We start from the raw sequence: 19,906 nt of genomic DNA on the forward strand, positions 1-19,906 counted from the left end.
TTTGTGCTTTTTAGCAGTTAGGTACTTAAAGAAAAAGTGACATAACAGGAAGCACACACAGATGCTGTAAATCATGTAGGTCTACTGATTACAGACAGTTTAGGATTAAGGAAATAATTTCTTAAAAGCAGATGTACCAGTTCTGCTAACATCACTATGATGCTCTTCAGTTACTCCTATTCTATAGAACTTACACAAGGTTTTATTTTAAACTTTGGTCTGTCTGTTGTTGGAAATATCATCAGCAAACTGGAGTCCAACAGTTTTTCATATCCTAATGAAACAGGTTTGAGTAAAGAGACAAACACCAAATCCTCACCTTCGATAAACTGATCAAATGGAGACACAGCACCAGGTCACAGTACCTTAATATCTGGCTCTGAGGTTGTATACATGCAAAAACTAGGATAAAAATCCTACCAAGCATTTTAAAAATGCAACAAAAATCACAACTGTGAAAGTGCAGAATACTAAGGAAAAGAAGGAACTCAGCCTGGTAAAATAAATGGTCTTGAGCTCTCATCTGATCTTTGTTTGCAACAAAAAATCAGCATATGATTTGGTTTAAAAAAATGTAATATCACCCTCTCTACTTAGAACAGAGTTTGTTAGGAGATGGCACAAACCAAAAGGGAGACATCAGTGATTTTTCATGGAGTTATTCATTCCTTTAAGTACCCAGAAGGAACCACTCTACGAATACCATCCAGGTAAGTGGGGTGAGGGATTCATCTGAGTCGAAAGAAGTCAAAACAAACCCCAGAAGATTTCAGCTTGAAGCTTCTTCCTGCCGGCTCAGCCCTGGAGGTGCTGCTGCATGACATCCTGGGTAGCTGAACAAGAAGAGTACACCATGAGTAATTAGCCAGCTAAGGCAAATTTGTTGTGTGACTAACACCCAGGGACTCAAGGAGATCATAACAGCTGTTTTTCAAACCCCAAGTTAAGCTCAGTTTGGACCTGAGATCCCTTAAAATAATAATTTGATTAAATCTGCCAGATATTTAGCTATAGCTACAGCTATGGAAATTATAAATGCTCAGATCCAAGTGTATACATATGTTCTGTCCCCTTTCCTTCTTTTTACCAAACCTTTCTCTTTGTTACTTTGTATTCTTTAAAAGATGGCATAAATTATATGCATTGAGCTGCAGAGTGGCTGTGAACGGCACTTGTGCTAAAAGGAGGATACAGAGGGAGAAGACACAATAAAATATGAGCTTCAAAGTCTATCTATGTGTCATGGTTTGTTTCATAAGGAAGAAGAAAACAGTGACAGTGCTAAGCTTCAACTCAGAATATTTATTTGCATGCCAGGCTGTACAAATGTTGTCAATGTGTAAGAAAGGAGAAACCTTGGGTAACTGTCAGCAACAGATACAACATAGCATGCATCTGCCCAATATTTCCCAGTGTGTTTGGGGTTTTATCCCCTGTGTCCATTTGTCATTATTGTCCATTTCTGATTTGGTGGCAGGTTGTTACATAGCATGATGCTATCCCTGCCGTCTCTTTCCTTTCTCCTAGGGTTATGCACAGTTTTTCCTCATTGTTTTTTAATGGAAAGTCTTTTATCATTTCTGGTAATGTAAGCAAGTATCTTTCTAACAATGTCTTATACTATTCATACTAGGGAAAAAAAAATGCATTTTCTCTAGTGTTGATTTTTTTGTGGGGCTGCACAATCTCCTTTGTTTGAGTCCTCCTTTATAGTAGAAGAGTCTGGATTTCATTAGGATCTACCTTAGTTTTGCTTTTTGAGTGCAATCAATGAACATAGGGAATATCAACACTTCTCTACATTATCTCTGATCTGTAACTCAGGTTTCCTCTATAGTGACCCAAATGGTCAGATATGTTGGTGAAGACTGATGTTTATAGGACTTGGAAGAAAGATTTGGGTTTGATCCTTCTTAGAAAGTGCCTTTTTAGCTTGTTAAATAGTAAAGTAATTTTGTTCCAGTGTTCTAAATGGTAAAACAAGAAGAAATTGATGTGATAATCTAATCCAGCCTCCTATACACTACGTTGCACAAGACAGTGGCCTTTATCCATGTATTTTACTCTTATTTGTACATTAAGCCACTTTCCAACATACCCAATGATCTACTTTTTACACACACTGGGGCCATATAACCATGTGAAATACTGACTTGTGCTAGAAGCTCAATTATCAGCAGCAGCATCGGTACATTTAGGATCCTTAACCCAGGAGTCACATCTTTGTTGACAAGATTACCCTGTACTCAACTTCTTGGCAGCACACATGAATCAACAGCAGCAGTGTCCATGCCCAAAGCATAAAGTAATGTTTCAGATGCCTGGCTAACCAGAATAACAGAGTGGCTATATAAAAGCAAATAACAGATATGTTTACATTTTGTCCTGCTCACAGTCACTGATTTACATTTCACAAACTTCTGAAAATGCCATGGCAGATTCAGAAACCTGGCCAAGACTTCACTGCAGATAAATATGAGGACATGACTCCTAGCTCTGCTAAGCTACCTCTCCTAACACAGATGTATATAGAGGTGTTAATCCACATTGCCCATTATTTTCAAAAGTGACTGCCTGGTAGATGCCTATGTTTCTGAGTGCCAAAAAGATTCTTGTTTTCTGGTAACAGCCAAGAGCTTCTCCACAGTCATGGCATGTGTTTGCTGTGGGCAGAGAGCTCTCATCCCCTCCTCCCTTGAGTTCATCTAATAAAACATGATTGAATTTTGTTCCCCTTAGACTTAGTGTGGTGATGAAAGAATGCACATGTTAAAAAGTAAGAAATAACGGAAACCATTGCCAAGTTACCCTTTAGTTTGAAAAACAATCTTTTTTTGTTGTTGTTGTTTGTTTGTTGTCATAATTCAACATTGGAGAGAGAAAAACTGAAGAAAAGTCTCACATATAAGGAAACTGAACTTCATGGTTTGACATTGGTTATGTAAGTAGGTTTTTCAAAATTACCAGTTCTCCAGAGCAATAAAGAGCTAGCCTTGTTTTCACAAGATCCCATATGTTTTTTGTATTCTTTTTGTGTGCATGTTTTATTTCTTGCATCAGTGAGTCATAAGATGCAGTCAAGGAATTAATTTGAAGCTTGAAATCTAAAAGGAAAAGAAGCCGATATGTGTAGTTCTGCAGCCTCAGATTCTTGTATGTAACTACATAACATATTTTCTTTCCACAGGAGGTAGTTATGACAAATTAGAAGTCTGAAAATTTTCTGATGGTGTAAAGGCTCCAGCTGTCACTAGGGAGATAGTGATCAGATTTCATAGCTGCATGGTCCCATGGCACCACTAAGAGTTCCATATGGTCATCCAAATGTTTCAACTAAACCCACAAAAAATTTCCACGATGGCTTTTGCTTTTAGAAAATAAAACTCTTCATGTAGGAATTTTTCATAAAATGCCAGCAATAAACAAAACTTTCTTGATTTGGTTGTCTGAGAATAAAAACATTGTTACAGCAACTCTTTCTTTCAGGTTCAAGTGAATAGAAATAGCAGGACATGTGCCAGAGCTCTAACTTTTCAATCTAGCACAACTTACATAACATGGAGTAGGCTGGTAAGTGGACATGCAATGAATAATTAAGCTGTGTATATGTACATGGTGACAAACAGTAATTTCTTCAAACTGCTACCCTTTTTGTATAAAATCACCTCTGTTAAATTGTTAATGCTCTTACTGTGGACAGAGACTCTTTCATTCATGTCAAAGATGTCAGCATAAGCCTCACACAATAATAAATGACAAATGCATAATTTATTGATTCTTAAATGGCTATGTCCTTGGATGTATTTCTTATAACTAATTTGCTTGGAGACACATCTGGCTTCTGAAGATAGCATCTGTTTTAAAGAAGGTCAGTGCTATATTTTAAAGGCAGAAGAGCACAATCTTTTATCTGCTTTGTTTCTCTGCTCTTTTAGCCTAGCAATTCAACTAACTCTCACTCAATTCTATCTACTGATTTTTGTATCAAATGAAAAAATGTACAATCTGTTGTTCAATTTTGAGAAAGTGATAAAAGTGTGCATATAAAGTGTGCTAACAATCTAAGTATATTCAGAGAGATGTACAGGTTTCAAGTGCCTGCCTACTGTATTAACTAAACTATTTAGAAAATGAATTAAATTGAATTCTGGTACTGCATTGTTTCACTAATATTTCTTTTCTACAGTGGTTACTCAATGTATTTCAATAAATGGTGCTTATGTACCCAGAGCTTATTTTGTTCAGATGTACTCCTTATGAGAATGAAACTAAAATCTTGCACAAAATCTGCAAACAGTGAATATTGCAATGTTTACTCCTCTGTGAGGCCACAAATCATGACCTCTTTCCCAATTATTCTTGTACATACAAAGCCCAATCTTGCACATCTTTCTTATTTCTGCATGATATTTATGCACATATACACTCCATGTGATTTCAATCTACGTATCTTAATACATTCAGCCATTTTTCACTGAATTTTAGCTAGCTGTACATATTTTTACCAGCCTTTTGGACAGAACAATAATGTATAAACTAATACTTAAAATCAGCTTGCATTTAAATAGGCAGACACAAGTATAAGTGATATAGCAACTACCATTTTAACCCTGTGATGAATAGCTAGATATCTTTTGCTTTTACATTTCACCTTGCAACATACACAAAATGTTTAATTATTTGAGGATTAATGGAGGTAGTTTATAATTAAGCTGAAGTATGAACTGATGTCATCATCTCAGTATGATGATATACATTTTTATGCCAAAGCACCTGTTGTTTTGGAAGGAAGCAGCTGATATCATTATCTACCCAGCCAGATAGCCTAGTTTCCTGCTGCTTAAAAAATTATCCTAAGGGTTACCTAAGTTGGGGTAATACAGCATTTACTTTTTCATGCTCAGGATAGGAGTAAATGTATAAAATGACTTTATCTTCAGTTAAAGCTAGAAGGGGGAGAAGGGTGGGATGGTTTAATCTAGCTAACACTGTTAGTATTTATTTCTTTGAAATATACACCTTCTGTTTTTTGTGCATACATACAAATGCTTAACGGTAGTAAAACTGATACAGAAATAAATATATGATTGGACAAGAGCCTTTTGAATAGCACAAAGGAGCAAATCCTCTGCTTTGCTGTGGCCGTTTTTCACCGTATGATTGACTCTGACCAACACAGCAAAGGTTAACACCAGCTGGGGATTTCTCCTGTGTAGAAGCGGTCAGCTGCCAATCTGTCCCTCATCCCTGATGTTAAGAGGGAAAGAGGTTGCCACACTGATTTGGAAAACTATGATAGAGGGACTCATCGCTGGTATTTACAGCCATGAGGTCATTGCAAGGTCTTATGTCAATACTGTAAATTAAAGTTTTATGCATGAGGACTACACAGCACTGATTCAAGGATGTGCAACCAGCCTTGGGAGACCTATCCCTCCATCCATCCGAGCAGTGGTCTGACAGAACATGGAACCATGCCCAGAGAGTTTTTAGCATGCCTCCAACTATCAGGCTTTTCTCCAAATCATGGCTCTGTGCCAGAGCCGTTCATTTGGGTTCATGTCAACCTGCACTATTATAAGAAAAGATAAGATGGAAAGCTAGGGAAAATGACTCTTGGGAATTCTTTTCTCCCTTGATAGTAATTTTGTGGCTTTCTGCAACTCATGACATTCACCACATTTTCCTTCAGCAGACTCTGGTGTGTAAAGGTAGCATCAATACATTCTACTTCATATTCTGAGTGGGTGCAATATACATTCTCTAAGATCAGTCACTTACATAAAAGAAATAGTTGAAGAAGGATAATAAATATTGAGATTTGCTGTTTTGCTTAGTTCAATACTATTTCATGCTTTGTCTTTTCTTGTTGTTGTTGGGTTTTTTTGTTTGTTTTTTCTCATAGTCATTATCTTTTCCCAGCCAGTTCTCAAGTGCAGGCTAATAGGAGGTAGATCAACCACCCTCCACATCTTCTGGAATGTCCTTTTGATTCTGAGATCATTCCATTAATAATATGAATAAAGAAACTTTTGACAGAATAAGTTGTGACTGAGGGAATCTTGCAGTCTTTATCCTTGCATCTTACATTTAGTTTTTCTCAGGGCTTGTTTTCTGTTGGTTTCTCCATACTTATGTTAGGGAAAAAATGTTTCTTGAATATAATTACTTAAGTCTTGCCAGAAAGAGGAGACATTGGGTTTCTGTGCTGCATTTCATCCTTCTGCACCCTATCTCAGATTTGAAGTTTCTCTATTCCATTACCATGAACATTTCTGTGTCTTTCTCCTTTCCTCCTGCTCTGTTATTATGTCCATGATTTTGCAATTCACATTTATGATAATAAGAGTAATAGTGATCATAGATACTTCAGTAATTTTCAGTAGATAACAATACAAATTTGATATACTTCCTTATTCCTTCTACACAATTTTACCTCACTGGAGTTAACATGATTTTCTTAGTATTATTATTAGTATCATTATAAATTTAGCACTAATTTGGGGACTTTGTATCGTATTACAATTTCATATAATTTGTATTATACGCAATATATTAATCAGTGTTTTTATTCTTAGAGAGTTTCACATCAGATGGGAAATAATGTGTAGTAGTTTCCTGTCAGAGGAACACTTATTACAGTGTTTTATAATGAGGGCCTGCTAGAGATCAAATTATTATCCTAATGGGCTGGAGTTCAGTACCATGATCATTGTGATGTTGTGTGCATTAGCTTTGTACGTGTGTTAAGCAAAAAGACACCTATCTAGATATTTATAGACATTGAAAGTTACAGCCATCAGTGTTGAACGAAGTTAAGTCTTACCCTAATCTTCTTCCTTTCCCTTTCAGATTATAAAAAGACTCTTTAAATTAGGTTTTCAGAAAGTTATTTAATAATACAGAGAGCTATACTGCCACACTGACTGTACAGTAATTGCCTGTGGGTATGAAGTATATTTACAGCCGGTGCATTCTAAGCCTTCAATGCTATTTTTCTATTTACTAGACTTCAAAGAAACTATGGTTTGCTGTTTTTCATGATACCCAGCACTGGTATCTGACCAGCATAATGAAATGCTGACCATGGTAACAGTATAATTTTTTCTGTCTTTTTTTTCCCATGCTACTATCTACAGTTCCTGAAAGATTAGTCAAGGTAAAAAGAAAGATGAGAACTGAAAAGACTGAATTTATTTGCAGAAATAAAAAGTACATTTCTGGTTCATTATCAGTGACAATGTGTCTATTTCAATAATTGTAAAAAAAGTTAAATTTATCCTGAACTTCTAAGAATTATAAAAGTAGTTATGAACAGGATAACAATCAACTATAAGTTTGTATCCAATCATTTAAATGTCCACAAGTTTCATATTTCCTCTTTTTTTCCCCAAAAATAACTTTCTTTTTAAAAATGTGCTTTTAGTGTAAAGACAAATCAAAACTAGAATTGAACCTTCATGTTAAGATAAAGAGAGAAAATCATGCATGTATTTTTAAAATGTATTTGGTCTGTTTGGCCCTGGAATTATGCTGACTTTTACCAACTTGAGTGCATGACTTCTACAATCAGCACTTGTTCATTTCTGGATCATTAGCTGCATCACTAATAACTACTTAAGTAATGTTATGGTCTTGAACATTTCCTTAGAACCTCCTTTGACATTGCCATTTCAGGAATATTTTGTGTGTACTGATCTGTAGCTCATATTCTTTGATGGAATTTCTAACATCTCACCCAGAAAACTTTGATGAGCAGTTCTTTAATCTTTGCTAATTGTTTGCTTCTGTAAAACCTAAATTCACTGTATCAGTTAAAGCTTTACATAAACACTTCCAGAATAAGAACTCTTCTACTTAACACTAAACTGAGCAAGTCCAGAGTGATAAAAGTCTTCCATACAGTGAACTATCTTAATCAAATTCTTAGACTTTACTTTCTTCAGAATTATTTTTCTTCTGTGTCCTAAAATGTGATGGTAACACAGAATATCTGGAATCTGGCCACCAATTTCTATTTCATTCTGGTCCATCAACAGTAGCTGAAGATACAGAACAGCTGCAACAACACAAGAGCATACAATATAATGCTGGATCAAGTACAGCAAGTGCCTTTCTGTTTTATCTGTTGAGGATGTTTGTTCTGTGTTTTACTTTTATGAAGACGATCCCTTTTTGAATCTAAAATCTACATTCTGGGAATGTCTATACTTGCATGATATGTTTCTCTTCTTCTGAACTAAAAATAAAATTATTTGACATAAAAGCTTGGGAAAAAAATGTGAACCAAAGTGAATCATATGCCATAGTGCTCTTTGGAACACTAAAGTTCAATTCCCTGTTGGAATAAACTGACGTAGGTCTGTTGAGTTCAAATGAGCTATTCTAGCCCACATGAGCAAGAAATTATGGAGCAGCTTTGTTTTATTTTATAAAATAAATTGATGTGTACTAAATAACATGGCCACAGAATTAAGCCATTCTTCATTCAAGCCAATGGATTGTGTATGGTCTGATTCCTGTAAGTACAATGAGTTATAAATATGTGATTGGAGTTTATTTTTTGGTTTTGTATGATAATATCATGAAGAGGTAAATAACACCTTGTTTCTTTGCAGTAATGGAAGAAACATTTTGTAAGGAATAACAACAGTCCCAAAAAGAACATCTACCTTTGTTTGTCTGCAGAAGAAGTTAAGTAGGCATCTGCAAGGAAAGGAAGTACCTTTGGAGAAACTACTTGTCTCAGAAAGATGTTGGATTTCATTCAGATAGCAGAAAAGAAAAAAAAAAGGAGCAGACGAAATCATCATTCTGCATTGTTTTTAAGAAAAAGTGTATGCCTCATTGTCTCACCTGCCACAACCACCCCTCCAAATGTTTTAAGTCACCACAGAAAGGACTGGGCAGACACAGAGCTTCCACTAACAATATATCTGCTATGAAGTGAGCTTCCAGACCAAACTGTACAACCTCTGTGTAAGCCAGCTAGAACTCAATTTGAACCAAGATGTTTTTCAAATTGCTATTTTGACTTCATCCATCTGATCTGAATTTCTCTGTTTTAAAAGTTTCTTTTCTCTATTATGTTCAAATAAAACCAGCAATAGGGCTGAGAGCCCTTTTGGTGTCCTCACTGTAAGAAAAGATACAATCAGCCCTAGTTCACAGCTATACTTGGCTTGCTATTGTAACTGTGTATCCCAGTAAACACTTGGAAAGCAGAGAAAGATGAGCTTTCTTCTCCTATCTTCAGCCTTCTCTATTGTACAGACCTGAATCCTTCAGTGTCCTGATTGATAACTTTGTCTTTCCATGGATATTTGAGATAATCATGTGGAAAATCAGTGCAAATGATGCATGTTTAATTCGGGCACTACCAGAAATCATGCATATCTGTGGACCTCTCTGGGAGAAATCTGAATCCATTTTGAAAGTCAACCAACAATTTCTGGCAGAGCTGAAGACACTCTTGCCTATGATGGCAAATAAGTAACATACTTGAAGCCCAAAAGAAATGTGAGCCATTCAAATTACTTGCGCTTCTGTAAACATATGACAAAGAATCATACTAATCTACGTTTAGTGCAACTATTGATTGCTAAAATTTATTATTTCTTCCAAATAAATCAGGAGGGATCATGAAGTGATCAGAGCCTAAACTCCCAGTTGGCATAGGTTGACTGCATTCTGCTGCTCGCCACAAAACGGGCTTTACAAACTCTTTGTCTGTGCCCTTTGTGAATACAATCACCACAAGCACCAGCCAGGACTACACGCTTCCTCGATTTTAAACTTTGAGCCAGAGTGAGTTGAGAGAGAAAGAAGAAAACTCCAGAGAAACCCTAAGTGAGCATTGTCTATCTGCTAAGATTAAAGGAAAATAAGTAGCTATTTAGAAATTAATTAGCTGTAGGCTGAGCTCTGTGAACCTACTCACAGCAAAATATTACTCAGACAAAGCAGATATTGTATGTCCTGATCTTGAATAATATTGCACCATTGTGAACCGTTAAGTGCTTCAGCAAAAAAACATGATGATACCGTCTGTACTACAAAAGCGCTCAGAAGCCACACCAACAAGACATTTGCTATGTCCCCAGCCGAGTGTATTTCATCATCAAGACATTTGTGTGCTTATTAAAAATACATTGTTGTTTCTAGACTACTTGAGGCAACAGGTAAATACATTTATGGCTAGGCGGAGCTGCTTGTTTGCTGAGCCTGTCAGAATGCCTTAGTGTCAGTAGACAATATATGTACACAGCTCTAATGGGGATCCCTCTGCTGTGGTACCTTGTTGTTCTGCTAGCGCCTTGCCCCCATGCCCTGTGAGCATTTTTTATAGTCAAAATCGACATGCTTGAGTTCTTGTTTCCAACTTTCAGTAATGTTTATTATTGTTTGTCAGCAACTCAGCTCTGCTGGAACAACCTCCTTTGGTGAATAATGAAGTCATTCCCACAGTGACTGCTGGGTTCCAAAATTTTCAGTATTCTACCTATGGCTATGTAGCTGTACATGAGAAGTGCAGAAAGTCTTACTTTTCATGGCCCATAAATAAACACCCAATCCAACACTTCAGCACATTTCTAATTGTAATGCAGTGTGTAATGTTTCAATGCATAATACAGATGTTTTCAGTTATTGTATGAAGAGGAGACAATGATGGTTAAGTATGTGTTTGCATTATAGTCACGGCATGAAATCATTATGTTCAACTTTCCTGATCATTTTCTTCACAGAAAAAATAAAATTCTGTTCAGCCATGGTTCTCTCCCACGTGGAACAAGTTGCAGAAAAGTCAAAGACATCCATTTATAGCCCACTTACTCGTAACAAAATAAAAGGCAAAAGCTCTATTTAAACATTGGACTCTTCTCTGTTCTCATATACCACTACTTAGTTGAAATGAGCCCAGGGGGTACCAGGATGTAAGTAATAGCACAGTTGTCTCATGGGATTTTTATTCTCTGTGATAAGAAGCAGCTGTCTCCCTTGGCTCATCTGCACTGGGGGGTTTAAGAGGCAATTGTCTTCAGCAGAGCACCAAAGCATTCTTGTGCAAACACCAAGGTATTACTGAGTCTATTCCTTTGATACCAGTTCTCATTAGCTCTTCTCTGCCTTTCTCACAAACCTTTCCTGTCCATCTATGTCACTAGTCTTTTGTAAAGTTAAAAACCATCCAACAAAACCTTCTGCTGTCATTTCCTTTCTGATTCCAGAGCTTTCTCCCTTTATATCTGTCCCACTCCAATAAATTATTACTTGATGAGAAAAACTTATTATTTCACTTATAAAAGGTCTGATTTCACAAACAGATATTTTTATGAGTTCTATTTGTACAGGCATAAATAACTATTTTGGTTATATGAAAAGGCCACATGGATACAGATAGGCAATAAAAATCTGGGCAACTCCAGATCACAACTTGAGACCAATTTAACTTTAGAAAACCAAACCTTAAATGGCAAAAATTTTGATATTCCTAGATTGGCAACACTGGGTTTGTCTTTTCAAGAAGACTTATGGTTTGAAACCATTTGTGATACACAAATGTAGATGAAGTAACAGAGGAAACAGTCCTGTCTATATTTGCCATTCGATTACAAGATACTGATATGAAAACAGAGTAATCAGAAACAGTCCAAAGCCATTGGTCTACGGGAAGTGATCCAGCAAGTCATACAACTAAATGAAGTAACCTTTAAATCTTCTTGTTATGCCTTTCTGCTCTTAAAGTACGGAACCGCTGTGAGAAACCAAGCCAGACTAAAGGAGATGAATTGGTGGTATAGTGCAGAAAAAATCTTGATTTTAAATATAGTGTACACTAAAACATTTGACCAGGTAAATAATAAAAGAGAGCAGGATGTTGCATGTATCTACTGAAAATATTTCAAAAGAAAATGGAAGGCTGAAAGGCTCACAGACAGAGAAATGAAAGAGAACTTTTACTTTCAGATGAATGCTGACATGAAAATGATCAAAACTTCAGATTTCAAAGCTGGTGAGATTTCCAGTACAGTGAAATTTCATATCTCAATGATAAAATGATTTTACTGCAAGCACAAATTGTCCCAAATTTGAATCTGCGTAAGTGTATATGGGTTTAAAATGCCAATCTTGATTAAGTCTGGGAAAAGAAGTTGCAGCAGTTAAATGACATGACTTAAAAACATAATTGAGTGAGCTGGCTGTATTGGATAACTATAGTGGATAATGTTTTTCAATAGATTCTGTATGATTTCTTATTGTACATTACTAACAAATGATTTTCTAGATTGAGTTTATTTGAAAATATTTCACAAACTAATTATGGAATTTGTTTCAGCCTACCATTGATCCCAAGGCATGGTTCTTACACCTCTGTGCCACGTGTTGCTATCTTTGGATGACTGGTTGTGTGATAATAAAAAACTGTAAAAACCTTAACCCAATAATTTCTCCTTCTTCAAGAGGCTTCCAGCAGGAGAGAGAGTTCTAAACACGGAGAGAAGAGAAGCAATATTCAATGAGATTATTATCCATATCAAAGCAAGATTATTTAAAGTGGCTTTCTGAATGGGTTTCTTCTTGCATTCAGCAAAAATCAGTTACTATGCAAAAGTAATAGTCATTACAGTGGAACATACAGTGGAACTTTTTCATCAGCAATGGAGATAGTTGAATTCCAAGCAGTAAATAGAGTGAAATTAACACTTTTCCTTCATATGTTTAAGCAGTAACGTTTGAATTGTTTTCATTTTTTCTCCTTTCCCTAGTATTCAGAAAGAAATAGCTTTTGTGAACTGTCATGTGATGTGGGTTTTTTCTTTGTCAAAGTTTTACTTTATGTTGATGTTCTTTAATTTGGACTGATAATTTCATTATAGTGTTCTTGTCACCTGACAAAATGACAGAAGAAAGAACAAGTATGTCATTCATGCTAATTCCTGTTTAGTTAAGAATATCCTAATTCATATGTGAACATATATTCCGAAGCACAAAAATTATCACAAATGAGAGGGAAAAGTGCAGTCAAGAGTGTATTAGGAAACTGGGTTGCATATAAGCATTTTTATGCAGTATGGGACAATTTGTCTAGGTGCATGTACATATCGAAATCTTTCTGCTCTCTATTCCAAATAGTTACCTTAGTTCTGCAGACTCTCAAATTTGTTTATTCTGATTGCATGTTAACTCAGGAAACAGTATTTTAAATAAGCCCCTAGGAATCACTATACTTCATCTTTCTTCACAAACTTCGTATTGTAACTTGCATCTTTATTTTCATATTTAGTGAAAGTTAGGATGATTAACACAATGTAAGATGCCAGCTGATATTGAAGTATCTATCTAAACTATCTAAATAACTATCTAAATTAGTGCTTTTATCAAGGTCATCAAGACAATTTTTAACACTGAGATTCCAAAGTAAAAACGGAACAGACTTACACAAAGTAAATATTTGGTCTAATGCATTATATCCAGATTGAGAATTTACCTTATTTATTTTCAGGACTTAATGTGCCTTTTTAAAAAAAATAATTGTAATAATCAGGATAAGATGACAGAGAAGAAAGGAAAATAGAAACATGGTTATGGTTTAAATGCATGATAAGGCATATTGAATTTCTGATGATAAAAGCCATAAATAACTTCAAACTACATCAGAGAAAACTCTTAGGAATATGTTGTACATGCTCTGTTGTACAGAATAAAAAGATGACCAAGTAGAGGTCATTTCCACTGCCAGTTTTTAGGGCCAGATAATATCCATTTCAGAACCAAACCACTGGAGAGAAACAAGCAGAAAAGCATGTCTTTATACTTAACACTAACGTATTTAATCAAAATATGTTAATGGTCAGGTTTCAAAATGCCTTAATTATAAATTAAAGGTCTTTTTATTTAAAGATGAAAATTGTTGGTGAATTAAGAATATACTGCTGAATATGCATTCCTTACAATCAACAACTAATAATAACAAGAACAAAAAAAAAAAAAAAAAAAAAAAAAAAAACCTGGAGAAAAGCAGCCAAACCATCTGACAAAGCCTAGGGCACATGTAACCCCATCACTACAAATGACTGCAGAGCTTACAAAACGAGCCAGATGCTGCTTCTGGAAAGATTTCATCTATAATACCCGAACCGCATGACAGCCTATCACAACTCATGTTTGGCCTAAAGGTGTAGATCACTGGTCGAACAGGCAAATAATGAAAGGGAACAGGAGAGAAGCCTTAATCCTTATTAAGGAGGTGTGTTGTTGGTGGTGGTGTTTTGGTTTTTTTTTTTAGGGTGGTTGTTTTTTGTTTGATTTGAAAATTGCATTTGTTTTACCTACAGTCATTGGCACAGATGGTGTTTCTAGAATATGCTGTTACAATAGAGTGATTTGTTTGCAGTGTTGTATTCATGTTCAAATTCATGTCCAAAGGTATTGTGTCTTCTATAATGCTGCTCTGATTTGGGGTGAATGTAGAGAAGATGAGCAACTTCTTGGTATGCAATAAAGACATTTGTAGCCCCTCTGGCAGGTGCAGCATGCTTTCTCAGCTAGTTATGTGGCTGGGTAATAAAATAATTGCAGAATGAATAGACCTTATGACAGGGTTGAAAACACCCATAAGAAAGCTATATTTCACAGAGGATAAGGGTATTGGTAAAGGTTTGTTGATTCTGGCTTTATTTTCCCACATTGTCTCCTCTGCAGAAAGGCTGCTAAGCAAGGCTAGAGGCTGAGTCCAGGAACCCACCCCTTGTACCAAGGTTTGGGTGCAGAGATTTACTAGTAGCAACTGAATTTGTTCAGTGTTGCTCCTGTTAGTCCGGTTTGAAGGTATTTTTATAAAAGCCTTGACGAAAAGTCCTGGCTATGTATAGCTTCAGTTTAATCCTTCCATCAACTTACAGTGCATTCTTAACCTACACGTATCCAGTGATACTTAGGAGGATTATTTATATTTTATTAAATTATTTTGCTGGTTTATGATTCTGGATTTCTTTTTTTCTGGAAAAAAATCATTATGATTCCAAAAGGTAAACAAAATCATTCCAATTTTGTGACATTCATGAAAGCTATTTCAACTCATGTTGATTATCAATACACCATCACCAGGAACACACTTAAATAAATGTGTGTTGCCTCTTGATAAGCCAAAGCCATAAAAAAATTTAAGAAATTTTCAGATCACAGTCAGGATTCCTCATTCAGTGAAACTTCCTCAGGAAATATTATCATTTCTACATGTACCCACTTTTCTCCCTTTTTTTTCAATTTTTTCCTTTTTTCCTTTCCTTTTCCTAGCTAAGAGATCTTTAAGTCCTGGTTGATGATGAAAGGTCTTGAAGAATGTTCGCTATCCTGCATGGTATTGCTGTTAGTTCACAGCAATAGAAACATGGCAACATCTCATAAGCACACTTAATGAAAGATCTCCAAGATATGAAACTGCAACAAGTGATTCTTGCAAAAAAGCGTTTTACTGTCTTAATTTTGCTGAATAAAAACATAGAGGAAAAAAAAGAACCAATGGAAGAATTGATTCTTTTACAGAAATAGTTTAATTCATTTAGGCAAGTTATAGTAGCTGTCATAGGTATAAATTTTCCATTATGAATTGCACTCCACTAGCTTATTTCACTTGTGTATATCCCAGAATAGACAATGTCTAAAATGTCTGGCACTGTTCCATCTGAATTAGTTGTTGAATAAATGTTAAACTTGATGCAGAGTGCGGATACCATGATGCAATGCTATCTTTGAGTAAGAAAATAACAAGCAAGCAGACAATAGAAAAATCAAAGCCTTAATCAGCTGGAATCTGTACCATGCTGAAACTGGTAAGTGCTCTATTTCAAACATGGTGTTTGCTGAAGAGGTTGCCTTGTATAACACGTAGTCAATGTGACCAAAATAAGTAGAAGAGATGGGTACCAAGTGGTAATGCTATATTAATAAAGTTTTATAGTTTGTCTATGAGCCTATGGGGAACAATGTGAGATAGGCCAAATTTCGTATTGCCTATGTTGTTCTTCCTTCCTGGAACCCTGTCCATCATATGTATAGCGTAAATCACTATTGGAGAACAATGCATAGCTATTAATCACCTGATCTTAACCTGTGGGTTGTGGACACTGTGCTTCCTGTGAGACATTCCTCATAGATATAGGAGGTAAAAGTGCCTCTGAGTATAAATATAACAGAATATATGCCTGTTGTTCTTCCCTGTGAACCAGCATAAGTTAGAGATCACTGATTCCATATGCATCTTCTGTTCTGTAGATTGCCTGTAAATAAAGACCTCAGTGCATGTGAAAAGAAGGGACAAAATCACGTAAATTTGGATTTCATAATATTCAGTTTAAGAAATCCTTACCATTTGAAAAGCAATTACAGGCAGAGGGATTAGGACAATAGAAATGCCCTGACACCTCACCTAAACCACTGAAATATGGCACTCATAATGCATGTACACATATCAGCACATGGTTGTTTGTTATTCACTCTTTTCATGTGGTGCCTGATGCATCTTTTTCATGATTCATTATTCCTAACAGCTATATCAAGTGTTGCAATTACAGCACAATACAGATTTAAGCCTATAATATTTCTAGATTGGAGGGAGAAAAATAATATATTAAGTGCTTGTGATATCTTTATGTATAAGTTTGAGAATCATTAAATAGCTGTCATTCTTCCTTCCTTCTCAGCATCAATTACTCCACTCTGGTTTTACTTACTCCACTCTGTATAATGAGTCCCTAGAGCATGTTTCATTGCGGGAGAATGAACACATTCTTCACTTGCGGTCAGTGGGATGTGGTTAATTTGAAATCACTTAAACTATTATATCTGTCAAGCGTGGTTATTTTATTTTCAATTCGCATCAGTGTTTTAGTATGCATGTTGGTTACTGGGTTAAACTGGCAGATTAATTTTCAAGCATTCTGTTACAATGCTCTTCATCACCGTCTTTACGCGTAGGCTCCTGTTGAAAGTTAACGCTTCCATTAGAATTTAGTTCAGAGAAATCCACCTTCCATATAAACAGTCATATCATAAACATCACTCACTTCTGGATGAAAGCTGGCCAGATCAGTGGACACGCAGGTTTTCTCATGAAAATGCAGAATGCTTGATTTTTTCATTCTTCTATCTTAACTTCTTCTGGAAATGCAATTCATATCATGGCATGCATTTGTGTCAAAAAGTAAAAAGTTCAGTAATCAAGGTCTCTTTGTCTTAGGGCATTTTTCTGATATTGCTATAGATCACATTCTTCAAAAATGCAGCAGGCTTTAGTTCAGTGCAAACAGATTCACAGTCCGCACTATATAAAATTATTTAGCTTTGTCTTTTATCTTTTTAAAATATTGTAGCTTGAAATTTATAGATAGCCAGAATTTGAAGATGCTGAAATACTGACTTACACAGCTACTAATAACAGGGTGCTCATACAGAGAATTAGAAGAACCGCCAATGGGCTTTTTATTAGAGCAATATTGTACATATTACATGAATAAATTACATTGTTGCATTATGCAGCTGCTGTATCATCAGTTTAGAGAGTAGACTGCAATCCTAAGTATACGGGGATGGAAGCTCATTATCTCAAAATCCACTTTGGTTACAGCCACAATAGAATCCAGGCTAAACTGCTTTCACATAACATATTGCATATACGTATGTGTAATCAGGTACATGGCTCAGAGATGGACTGATGAGTTTAGCAGTCTAATCAAATTTTCAGAAAAGAGTTTGTTCTTCTGAATCAGACAGAATCTTTCACTTGGAAATGTTATTAGGAAAACTATATTACCCTTTAAAAAAAAAAGCACACAAATCTACATATGTTTTGAAACATCAATTTTGATTTGAAAGATACAAGTGGAAAAATATGCATTTATGTAATGACAGCTCTCTCGGTGTAAAGAAAAAACCTAACGTAAAAGAAAAAATCTGTTTTCTCTGTATCATGATGATGATGACAACTGCTAGTGTGCGAATGCTGCTTAGGCACTTCTTGAAAATCAGTTGTTTTTATTTTCTGCACATTGTTCTCTCATCCCATCAAATAAAACACAAAAGTCAACATTCTCCACAGCTGCAAATGTTTGCCTAGGACTCATGGATTTGCATTTACATATTTTATATATTGATGCAAATATCACTGGCGAGGCAACTATGTAGTACCCTACCAGTTTCATTCATTTTGCTGAACATGTTTCTTTTCATTGCTATTTTTTACTTTGGCAAACTTGTGTTTATTTTTACTGCTATTGTTATTCCACTGTTCTGAAAGCACATCCTTTGCATTGCCCACCTGGCTTATTGTGTCATTACTTCATGGGAAATCCTATGCCTGGAGAAATCAGTGGAGGTTTTATGGCTAGCTTTAATATGGACGTTTTTTCCACTGGGCTCTTGCCAGATGAGGCTCTATACATTTCTATAGAGCTTTTCATAAGTTGTTTCTTTAGAAGAATCCTATAGGATATCATAATCATGGAGTTACTAGTGGTTAAGGTAAGGATAAATACGTAGAGATATATTCTTTTACTGCATCATAAATGTAGATGGGAGAAAATTGCACACTTTCAGCCTAAGAAGTTTTAAAGTAGAAATGGCCATGGTTCAAACCTCAGATTTGGATGCTACTGTTCTATATACCCTCAAGAGATTTATACAAATGAAGACCAAAGTCTAACGTACCATATTTAACATAATGCATTACTGAGGACACCTAGGACTCATTGGTATACCCAGTGAAGACTGTCACCCAGTACTGACAGAAAGCAGAATCAGATTTGTCACCTCCTCTATTAAAAAACATAGAATGGTTTGGGTTGGAAGGGACCTTTAAGATCATCCAGTTTCAACTCCTCAGCTATAGGCAGGGAGATCCCCCTCTAGACCAGGTTGCTCAAAGCCCCATTCACCTGCCCTTGAATGCTTTCAAGGGAGGGGACATTCACAACCTCACTGGACAACCTGTTCCAGTATCTCACCACCTTCACAGGAAAGATTTTCTTCCTAATATCTAGTATAAATCTAACCTCTTCCAGTTTAAAGCCATTTCCCCTCATCCTGTCGCTACCTACCCTTATAGAAAAAGTTTCTCCACAGATTTCCTATAGGCTCCCTTCAGGTACTACAAGGCTGCTGCAAGGTCTCCTCGGAGCCTTCTCTTCTCCAGGCTGAAGAGCCCCAGCTCTCTCAGCCTGTGCTTGTAGAGGAGGTGCTATAGCCCCCTGATCATCTTCATGGCCCTCCTCTGGACCTGCTCCAACAACTCCAAATTAATCTCCTATTATAAATGGAGATACTCTTTTTCTCATATTTATTTACAAGTATGTTTTCTCTATATAAGTATCTATTCATATTCTAGAGCATTTAGACTTCCCTAAACTTTAAGTTAAGCCAGAATGACTCTTGCAACTTTGCTGCCATTCCTAAAGTGCTATCTGTACATAAGAACTGTAGTTCTTAGCTACTCTCAGCAATCATGCATTCTGCTGAAGATGAGAAAGTGTATATGAATCCTAAATAGTTCTACAGCAGAACGACACCCTATGTTAATATTATCCAGTCACATGATTTGGTCCTGCTGTTAGGCCTTTTTGGTCTAGAAGTCTGCAAGTGAAGAATACAAATTTGAATATAGTCTACAACTATAATTGACTCTTTGCCTTTTGTGACTTACTGAAATCATATATTACTGTTTCCATTATCCACATAAAAAAAAAAAAAAGCTTTAAGATTGTCAAAGGACATTTTTGTGTGAAAATGTGCTCAACCAAATGCTCCTGGAGAGAAAGAGGGATGAGAAATGCAAATTTTTTTAACGTGGTTGGCAGTATTCATGCATTTCTGTGAGGATACATATACCTGAAAAGAATGAAAATTCGTCCTA

The sequence above is a fragment of the Meleagris gallopavo genome, chromosome 11 (assembly GCF_905368555.1).
Source record: "Meleagris gallopavo chromosome 11, MGAL_WU_HG_1.1, whole genome shotgun sequence".
Taxonomy (NCBI): Eukaryota; Metazoa; Chordata; class Aves; order Galliformes; family Phasianidae; genus Meleagris; species Meleagris gallopavo.